At 53.9% G+C, this 10,728-nt stretch overlaps 1 protein-coding gene across 2 annotated transcripts in view; it reads left to right on the top strand.

The window, feature by feature from the left end:
* The first annotated feature begins 1,919 nt into the window (after positions 1 to 1,919).
* CTSB (cathepsin B) overlaps positions 1,920 to 10,728 on the top strand; it is a 28,431-nt gene continuing 19,622 nt past the window's right edge. Inside the window, exons 1-2 of one of the 2 annotated variants that reach the window (XM_019520919.1) lie at positions 1,920 to 1,993; positions 3,266 to 3,268. The gene's annotated coding sequence lies outside the window, so the exon portion shown is untranslated. The remainder of the gene's footprint in view (positions 1,994 to 3,265; positions 3,269 to 10,728) is intronic. The other variant, XM_019520920.1, reaches the window with a different exon arrangement.

Here is a 10,728-nt window from a genome sequence, read left to right as displayed (position 1 = left end):
TAAAGTCAGACAAGCTCTGAAAAGCAAGACTTCCTTCATCAGGTCTGAGGAGAGAAGCAATGATTCCCACCCCCCTTAATGACCCCCCTTCCTTCTCTTTGGAGGGTCTTGATCTGCCAGGAATAAGCTTCCTTTCTTCTGCTAATTGTTTCTCTGCTACCCCTGGGAATTTGCCTCTTCCCCTCCACCTTCACAGTTCAAGCCTCACTGGTTGGTTGCATTTCTGCTCAAACCTGATGAGCACAAAAGCAGGTATAGCTTTATTTCAGATCCAGTAAAAGATATCAGCCCCCCACCCCAACCCCTTTCCTCTTGCATAACCCTTGGACCATCATGGATACATCATTCACTAGCACCAACAGTAATGCCAACTCTCATGAAAAAAATCAAGAGACTCTTGATTTCCAAGTCAAATTAACTCCGACTCATGATCTTCTGATTGAGAGATCACATTTTAGGGATTTTGATCTTCTGGTGCATGTAGAGAGCGCCAAGCTGGTAAGTCTGTGGAAGGGACAGGGCAGGGGGAGAGGGAAGGGGCAGATCGAGGAGAGGGAGTGGGGCAGCAGCTGGGGTGAATGGGGACCCTGGGGCAGGGGCGAGTCATGCCACAGAGCCGTGGCTGTCTGTCCATGTGCATGTGTCTGCCCCTCACTCCCAAGCCACAGCCCTCCCTGGCCCTGCTGCTGCCCCTCACCCACAGTACCCTGCATCCTGCCAGGGCTCCAAACCCTACACACACCCCCACAGCCCCCCACACCTTCACAAATAACCCTCCCCCCCATGCATATGTCAAAAATAGCATTTCATGATTTACATTCCAAATCTCTTGATTTTTTGAGTTTGTCCCCTGATTTTTGACATGACGGGGGTGGCAATACTGCATCAAGAAGGGACTAAGCGTAAGGAAAGAGCGCAGGAGGCTTTGCGCTGGAGGAAGGTGATGAGAACATTTGGAAACGGTGGACTAGCTCTGATCCGTTCCTGGAAAAGTATTTTAGAGCATTCGCTTGAAGTCATGACTAAGCCTTCGGCTTTCATAAAGGAATCTTAGGTGGATTACCAGGGTGGTCACAGGGGGAAGACATGACGGGCTGGAGGGACCGGAGCAGAAGGCATCGTGCTGCGGGGGAGTTTATGCCCACTGGGGCACGCTCCTCTTCAAAACTGGGAGAACTGGCGAGCCTCACCGCTTGCGGTCAGCCGATATCTAAGACTCTCACTGGCACCCCTCTTCGGCTGGTCCCCACAGGGGATAACCACCCACTGCTGCTGCCAATGACTCCACGGGCTCCAGCGGCTGAGGCTGCCCGGCCGGTCCTCAACCTTTCTAGACCCACGGCGTCCCTCGATAGATCCGAGGCACCCCTCAAACGCTCACGGCGCTCCTCGGAAAATGTCCGTTCTCACTCGGTGCCGGACGACAGCGAGATAACGGAGCAACTCTCCTGTTGCAAGGAGCGTCGTGATCATGCCCCGTGACAACGTCTTCCTTTTTCAATTTTTTATTTTGTGAAAGGCATGGAAATTACACCGCCCCCCAACCAGCGCCTGCATTCAGAAACCAGGAGTAAGCTCGCAAAGTCCAGCCCTCAACGGCTAGAAAATGCCAGAACTCCCCTCTTTGTGGCCGTATTGAGGGCACAGGACGGGCCCGGCGGTTGCTGAAGGCGGGCAGCGAACAAGGCGCAGGCCGGGGCAAGCCTGGCACGGCCCAACTCGGGAGGGCTTCGCAGTCTTAGTGCTGCTCTTCTCGGCCGGTCTGTGCGCGCCCCTGTCACGGGTGCGCTCCAGCTACCGCTCAGCCCCTCTCCCCTCAGGAGCAGTTACTATACAGCCAGGCTCTCCTCGCTCAGGGCCGCTCCAGGCCCCGGCCCCGCCCACGGTCACGCGGCGGGGGGGCGGGTGACGCGGATCACATGAGGGGGAGGCACGTGGGCTCCGCCGGGATAAGGGCCGCGCCGGCTGGCGGTGGGGGCTGCTGCCGCTGCAGGTAAGTGCCGGGGAGGCGGGGGTCTGGTGCTGCCGCCGCCTTGGGTGCTCAGCCGTCCCCGGGCTTTTTTGTGGAGCAGGGCCCGTTTGTGCCCTGGGGTGGGGAGTGCCCTTCAAGGGAAAAGCCCTCCCCCACTTCTCTCCTTTTTCAAGGCATTTTTTTTTTCTTAAATGATTATTATACTTTTGATTTTATTGTAGTCTGATCCGCTTTTCGAACTTGATGCTCTGCTGCATTCTTGCCCCGCGTCGGGCGCTGACCCGCAGGTTGGGGCGTGCCGGGCAAGGTGACCTTCCTGCCTGCCCTGTTGCTGGGGCCTGGCGGGATGAGCCACCTCATGCGCCAGGCTGGAGAGCGCCGGGTGGCTTTGCAAAGGGTGCAAAGTCCCTTCCCTGGGCAGATGTGCCAAGTCCAGAGCTGCGTCCGAGGCGCTGCCCTGCCCTGCCTTCGTGTCATTGTTTTTTGCTGGTGTTACTTAAGGCCCTGCTGGGGGTCGTCTCCCCCCCCCCCGGTTGCGGCAGTCGGCGCTTTCCCTTCTGGGCCGCCGGGGGGGATGAGCAAGTGACTGGGGCTTTGCATGGGATGGGAGTATGCTGCAGCTTGAGGCCGTTGCATGGGTGCTTGGGGCGCTTTGGGAGGCGGAGGCTGTTTGGCTATACCCTGGGTCTTGGCCCTGCATTGATCTGAAATGTGGGGACTGGTCTGTAAAGATTTCTGGGAAAACGTAACTCCTGGGTGTGGATGTTTGCCTCTCGCTGCTGCCTCCCTCCCTCCCTGCAGAGTTGCTCCCCATTTGCAGCGCAGGCTGAGGTTGCCCTGGCTGCCTGGGTGGCTCCTGGTGCTCGGTGGAAGGAGACGCTAGATGTGTGGAAGGGTGTGCGAGCCCGATGACAGAGGGGCGAGGCCTGTCCAGGGTTTGGGGCAGGGTGCTGGTCCCTGGAAGAGTCCTCTGGGAGCAGCTCCTGAACGGGCATAGATGTGCCTGCCCTGCATGGCTTGCCTGCTCTCGAGGTCAGCACCAATGCCTGTGCCAGAGATCACTGCAGAGGAAAGCACACATTGTGATTTGTGGGATGTGCAACATGGGATTAAAATGGCATCTGCAGTGCCTCTGCAGTCACTTTACCACTGCTAGAAGAGATCCTGGGCTGCTTCCTCTGCCTTGTGCCATCCCAAATGCTCAGGCATGGTAGGATGGTGCATAGGGCATCACTGCCCAGCTTGGGGCTGCTAACCCTAAAAGGGTGCCCCTGAAATCTCCATTCTTAAAAGCGGGTGAGGGGACTGGGTTTGTTCTGAAGCACAGCTCAGGCCACCAGAGCCTGGTCCGTGCATCAGCTTTGACCAGTCCTGCTACTACTGAGGGGTTTTGGAGGAAACTTCCCAACCTGCCAGCCCTCTGCATCCCCGACTAGACCCCTAGAGCTGGTTCTGACCAAGAAGTGTTTAAACACTTGTCTAAATGCTGCAGAAGGAAACTAGCTCCCAGTGTCTTAACTCTGCAGCATAGGGCTTCTTGAGATGGTCCCAGTCTGTATCGTGGGTGTTTTGACTCCTGATTAAATTAGGAAGCTTAAGAGGGGGGGCTTGTGCTGGGGGGGATCCAGGTCTCCTGCAAGCATCTGGAACTTAATTTAATTTATCCGGATGCCTCCTGAGTAAAATGAAGCTGACTTCCTTAGAGCAGCCTTTCTTTTCAATGTGCTAATACTGTGTGGAGAGGGATGCTGTGTCTTGCAAGCCTAGAGCTCTTGAAAACTGACTTTTTGGTGATGATGCAGTCCTGTGTACCCTGAGCTTTGGGCCTGGCACTTGTGCGACAAGTGTGTGCCACCAAGCTAAGTTTGCGACTTGTAGCAAAGTGCAATTGCTTTGTGCACACATTAGCTTCATTGCAGCTTAGTGTTGCATGCACAATGGTGACAAACCAAAGCGACAGCCACTGCTGTGAAGGATGGGGAGGATCTTTCTATACTGAATAGGTGTGATAGTTGCAAGATGTAGGCCCAGCAAGTGCAGTGTTTTATAGCCTGGACAGACCCATGGTTTGTATTTTCTGCCTCTCTTGGGTGCTCTTAGGATTCTGTGGATGTTAAGCCTCTGGGGAGGTAGACCAGTATTGTACCCACTTCCAGATAAGTAAACTGAGGCACTGACATGACTTTCCCTAGGGTCGGTGGTGGAGGCCTCAATAGAGCCCAGGTGCTCTGTATTGTCTTTTCTGCTCTAGCCAGTCCCAATCCATGAGGAGTAAAAGCTTCCTGGATGCTGGTTTATGAATGGGAGCATCCCCTCTGCATTTGGTATTGGGGCAGCAGTGTCTTCACACTATTGCCCCATGTTGCTGCAGTCCTGAAGCTCTCCAAGTGGCTCTGCACCTGGGATGTGTCCTGCCCATCGCTTTGTTAAAGAGGATGGGCACGGATACCTCTGAAAGCAGCACAACTACCACTTCTTTGCCCTCCACCCTCTCCTGTAAAGCATGGGAGGATGCAAATACCCTCCCCAAGCACTAGGGAGGGGGAGGCAGAGTTATGGGGAAGTAACTTATTCAGCTGTTGGAGAACCAGATCAGAGGCACCCCTTTTGCCAAGTGCGGGTGTCATCTCAGGCTGGGCTCAAGTAGGTGCTTTCTGCCCCTTCGTAGAAGCAAAACTGCATCTTGGAGACTTGTGGCTGTTTTGGATTTTGACTTGTAACCAGGCACCAAAAGAAACAAAGCAGCGTCTCAAAAGGGTTAGTTCCTCTGTTTCCCTCCCCTGGGCCCTAGCCTGTGTTCAGGATGGCGTGTCCAGTCCAGCCCCTCAAGGTTTCCCCAGTGACACATCAGTGTGGAACATCTGTGCCTTTTTCCGCACCCACATGTGGTGGTGTTGTGGTCCTGCAGAGGCAGGCACAGTTGTACCAAAGCCTGTTATCACCGGAAAAGCCCGTTCTCTGTTTGAGTCTACAGGAACTTTGTAACCTTTAGCACTTTTGCTTTCACATGCTAAGGCAACTAAGTGGGTTCCCACATCTGTTTTATGCTAGCAAGTAGATGACTGGAGTCTGTTTGCATGGGCAAAGTATGATCTTGGCATGATTTTTTTTTTAAGATGGCTGAGGCCTGTTATAGGACTCATTTGCCCTTGGGGTGGGGGTTTGCATGCATGCTCCTTATGCAGTGCAGAGGACATCCTATTGCAATTTTTACCTTATCTGTCTTGAATCCCAGCTGCTGCTTGAGTAGGTGTCTTCAGCCTGTTGTATATTGGGTTCCCTTCCTGTTTTGTTTGAGAGAGAACCTGAGAAATCACCCACAGGAAAAACCATTCTCATCTTGCCTCTCAAACTCCTCTGTTGAAGTGTTACTTTGCCTGCTCGTGTGCAGAATCATCTACCTCTACTGCTATGAGCGAATAAATATGATAAAACTTGAGAGAGCCTTTTGTTAAACTGGTACCAACGGTGAGAAGTTGCCGTATCAAACTCGAGATGCAGCGCGGCATTAAATAAAGCAGCAGTTACAAGTTGGAACGAAGTCCGTCCTTGTGTAAGCAGGGCTCTGATAATGGGGCTTGCTGCTCGAGCCATGCGGTGCTTCGGGTCAGCATGCAAGTGCATATGCAAGCTGTATGGGCCACCTTCAATGCTGCATCTAAGGCACCTTTTGGGGCTGGGACCTGCTGGCTTCTAAGGTTGCAGGGCCAGATGGGCAAAGGTGAACCTCGGGCAATCCCATGCATGGGGGAGAGGAGATGGTGATGAATGTGGCTAGTTACTCTTATGCAATAGCATGACATCCAGCTGGTTGTTGGGGTGTTGCATGCAGGAACGGATGCAAAGCAGAAAAGAAACTGAAATAAACTATAGCCCTTAAGTGGATTTGAAGCCTTTGAGAAGCCTCTTCTTGTCCTGGGCCACCTGGACCCTGTGTGGGTGCAGAACCAGGTGCAGCTTCATGCTCTGTGCCTGCTCTTGCAGAGGTGAAGACTACTTGGGTCAGAGTCAATTTAAGCCTCATTAGCAGCATACTTGAGACCTCAGCAATTTGCTTTAAAAAGGCGATTTGCTCCCTCTGTTCCAGCCTTAAGCAGAAACTGGTAGCACTTGATCAAGCCCTTCTGAGCTGCAAAGGCCACTGCATCAGCCAAAAAGGGCGTTTGCAGTCGGACAGCAAGGCTCAGCATCAAAGCTTGCAGTCAAGGGAGGTCTTCCATTGATACTTCCTCTGGGAGTGGCTGCCCTGGGCCTTGCCAGGCTCTACGCCTGGGGTGCAGACCCCCAGGTACCATGCGTTAAGTCGCGCTGGGCTGGGCAGCTTGGCTCTACCCATCCCTCCCTGTCCCAGTCACGTCAGCGGCTTTGGCCCCAGCCTGCGCTGTGCTGCACTGGTGCCAGGACACCCTGAGCCCGGCGCGGCCTGGCCTGCTGGTGAGCGGATGGAGGGTGCATCTGGGCTCATCCTGGCTCACGGGCGGGAACCCAGGTGTTTTTTGGGGGGGGGGGGGTCCCAGCCCTGTGTGCAAGAGGGGACCCTAGGCATCTAGGAGCCCCGGCATAACTGATGATCAGAGAACGGTATCAGCTGCAACAGCCAAAAAACCTGGTAACATTAATCTTCCTCTTTAGTGGCACCGATCTGATGCACAACTGATATATCCGTGCGTCTCCGATTGTTAGATCTCCTATGACTTGGACCCGTCCTAGCTGACGTGGGTCTGAATTTGACACACACATCTGCTCAAACGGCGACCTTCATATGAGATGAGTCCTTGGGATGTTTTAAATGGGCACTTTTTCCCCACCCCAGTGAGCGTACTACAGCAACAACAAGAGCATGAAACCAAGGTTGGGTACAGCTTGTGCCTGGTGCTACCCAAACTCGGTAGGAAGCAAACCTTCAGTCTGAAGCCTCGGTCTGTAGGAGGCTGCCTGTTGCCAAGCCTCAGTCCCCACCTGGAGGCAAGTTTCAGGTGGGACCTTTGGCAGCCTCTTCCTGCTAGGTTTTGCTTGCTGATTTGGGGGGGGGGATAAGAGAAACTACAGAGCTGAAGTCTAAATTCCTTTATTAAAGGAAGAGAGCAGAGGGGCCAGGCTCTTTCTAGTCGACACATCCCCTGTGCGGAAAAGGGCTTTGCAGAGAAGCGTCCGTGTTCAGTTTAGCCTCTGGTTGACTGGTGTTCAAAGTGCACTTGGGAGCTTGGGTTGTGTAACCTGAGGATGCATGCTCTGTCAAGCTTGTCTGCCTCCAGACTCTTGCACAAACAATGTCTGCTTAAACAGGAACCTTAGCAGAGTTGGGTTGTTTTGGTTTGTTCCCACCCCACAAACCAGGAGAGTTCACGGAGGGCGAGGTGTGGAAACCATGTTTATGCAAGGACTTGGCTTGCCAGGGTGCTTTGGTGACACTGCATCTGTCTGACTCGCTTGGGTTTCTTTAGTAATGGGACCCAAAGCAAACTCGGCCGTGGTCCTGGGGCTGGTGTATATTGGATGCTACCGGGTCCAGTGCAGGGGAAGTACCATGACCATGACCCGCAAGGCGGTTTTCCCAGTGTAGGGGAAGACAAGTTTCTTGGCAAGGGGTAGTAACTGCATTATCTCAGTCAGGGTTATCTTCCCACTGTCACTTCCAGTGGGAAGATCTTGCCTATATACTGACTCTTTGGAAATGGGAGACTCCTCCCTACCTTGCTCCTACCATACGGCTGAGTGCAAGCAAAACTAAGGGGGGCATCTGAACCTCAAGCCTCTGGGCTTGGGCCTGTACATAGGATGCCCAGCAAAGGATTTGGCAGCATCTCCAGCCCTGGGGTGGAGGATGCTTGCTGATAGCAGGGCTACATATATATGGTTCTTGAATGACCTGTGAAATTTGGAATTGATTTGACTTGGGACACTCAATTTCGCTTAAACTTAGCATAGGAGCTGACAGTGGGAGCGGGACCTCCTCAAATGCGGTACATCCCCACCATGACGTGGGCTGTGCTGCATTCACAAATGCTAGAAGTCGCTGCTGACCTTCACCTGAAGTCTCCACTTGTGACTAGGAGATGGTCCAGTACCTGGCCCCTGAGCCAGCGCAGCCTTCTGGGTGTATCTTGCAGGGTACGTTTTGCTCTGCACACCAGGGAGCAGAAAGCTGAGTGGTGGTTCAGGCAGGGGAAAGGGGATCAGAGTGGGGCCCATAGGGAAGGCATGGGGCTTAATTTGGCATGCCTGCCAAAAAAACATTGCTGCCTGCCCCCCTGCCTTAATGCAACTGCTGCATTTGGCCTAAAGAGGTGTTGCATCTGAAGCCTTATCTCAGCCTTTCCTAGAGTGCTATGTCCAGTTTTGGGCCCCCCGCTACAGAAGGGATGTGGACTAGCTGGAGAGAGTTCAGCAGGAAGCAGTGAAAATAGTTGGGGGGGGCTGGGACAGGCATGCCAATTCAGGAGAAGCTGAGGGAGCTGGGCTTATTTAGTTTGCAGAAGAAAAGACGAGGTGGGGGGAATTTTAATAGCAGCCACCAACTACCTAAGGGGGGGGGGGGTTGAAAGCAGATGGAGCTGAACTGTTCTCAGTAATGGCAGATGACAGAAGGAGCAATGGACTCAAGTTGCAGCAAGGGAAGTTTTAGATTGGATATTGGGAAAAACTTTCTCACTAGGAAGGTGGTGAAGCACTAGAATGGGTTACCAGAGGTGGGGAGATCTCCATCTTTGGAGGCTAAGGCCCAGCTTGACAGCCTTGGCTGGGATGGTGCATTAGGGGCTGGCCCTGCTTTGAGCAGGAGGTTGGACTAGATGACATCGTGAGATCCCTTCCAACCCTCACTTCCTATGATTTAACCTGTGTTCATCTGCTAAAAGGACACAACGGAGCGTGGATCTGTTCTTGGAGGGAGGGTGGAGGAGGCAAACCTAGCCCTGCAGGGGGGTTCCTTGGTACTGTCTGAGCTTGGCTCCAGGGCAGATGAAGCCTGGAAGAAATGAGCCTATTGTCACTGGCTAGCGAGTGAAGCTGAAAGCAACAATTGAAGTAGCCCAACCTTCTTTATAAGGCTGCCTGGGTGCTGGGTGATAAAAAGGGGGAGGCCGGTGAGGCCCAAGAGCATCCATGAAATGCAGTGCAGTTGCAGCACTAAGGGACTGATGCTGCTTGCATTCGGCATGGTGGTCTGTGCACCTTGGTGACTGCATCTCTAAGCTGGTGGGAGCCTCTTCTGTGCAAGGGAGACTGCAAAGCTCTTCGTATGGGCCAAAGTCCCGTTAACTATTTAATACCTTCCCTCTTGGGAGGAGGCTGTAGCGGGGGAAAGTAATGCCTGGTGCAGTTCCCGCCTAGCTTCTAGGAGCTGCTGCATTTTTAATCTTTCCTCCCCAGCAATGTGCCGAAAAGCCAGGCTGGCATCTCTATGGAGAAGCTGCTGAACTGCTGTGTTGCTAAAGGGACACGGTCCATTTTCCCCCCCAATCTTCATGGTTCTTCAAGCCCCTCCTATCTGCTGCCCTGGGAGTGCTGGGGGCTGCTGGGAAGGAAGATGCAGCCTCTCTAGCACAGCTGTGAGAGCATCTACGATGGGTTTTTTGCTTGGCTTCAGTCTCCTGCATGGCACTGCCCGTCTGTGGGAAGGGCTTTGCACATCAGGGGAATGAAACATCGAGAAAGATGGGTCTTGCAGTAGCGTGGCCCCTATTGGTGCACAGCTGTCTGAAGGGCGAGGCTTAAATCCTGCTGATGCAGTTGGAAACTTCCTTCCAGGAAAGCTTTTTGCGGTGTCCCTGCAAAGGAAACTGCCCTCTTAACCCTATAAGCTGCTGACGTGACTGTTGATCTCGGGGATGGGCTGAGTGCTGACTCCCCTCCTGTGGGCAGGAAGGGAGGTACTTGTGACTGGGTGCCTGGAAACTTAAGCTTGGCATGGCTTGCATCTGCCTGCCTGTGCTGAGCCCATGCCCTTCACCTAACCCTGCCTCTGGGCTCTCCTGGCACTAGAGAGACTGGCCATGGGAGACTTAAATGACATGGCCTGGCGTATCTGTGCCACTCCAAGGCCTCCCTAGACCATACCTGGCACCAGCATGGAGGTGCTGCTGGCTCCCAGGACACCTGCCCCTTCTTGATCTCTGCTTCCAGCATGCTTCATCCAGAGGATATGGGCTCTGAGCCTCCTGCTCAGTTGTGCACAGCTACCAGGGCTCGCAGCTTGCTTAGTAACATGGACCTGATAAGGTAGCTGACAGGAGCTGGGCAGGGAGGGCATGTGGCTGGGCATGGAGCTGGCACAGCTCCGGTTGCGAAGGACCTAGATGTGGCTCGATGCCCATTCTCTTGCTCCTTTTACAGTAAGGAGATGAGTGATTCCTGCCTTACAGGAAGCAGTGGGGTGTGAGAGTGGGACTGAACGTCCAGACTGGCTCTACCAGCTCCAGGCCTAGCCCTTGTCAAGCTGCTGAGCAAATACCTGGGAGTGTCCTAGGTGGGCGTGTGGCCTTCCTAGAATTCGTGCTGTGTACAAGGGGCTGCACCCCTGCTTGCCGGGAAGAGGAGGTTGGGGGTGTGGGAGCAGGGGGACCTCGCCACTTCCCTGCCAGAGGAATCCTGGTAAGGACCCACAGCTTTTGGTGGAGGTGGGGCTCTGCTCATGAGACCCCCAAGGGCATATGCTGCAGTGCAGCGTGCCTGCTAGGGCCTTGCTTAAAGGGAAGGATTCCTTCTACTTATTGGGTCACTGCTGGTAGGCACTTTAGTCAGTTTGTGTGGGGACA

The sequence above is a fragment of the Gavialis gangeticus genome, unplaced genomic scaffold (assembly GCF_001723915.1).
Source record: "Gavialis gangeticus isolate Ggan-Ray unplaced genomic scaffold, GavGan_comp1, whole genome shotgun sequence".
Classification (NCBI taxonomy): Eukaryota; Metazoa; Chordata; order Crocodylia; family Gavialidae; genus Gavialis; species Gavialis gangeticus.
This window is presented reverse-complemented; position numbering and strand designations above follow the sequence as displayed.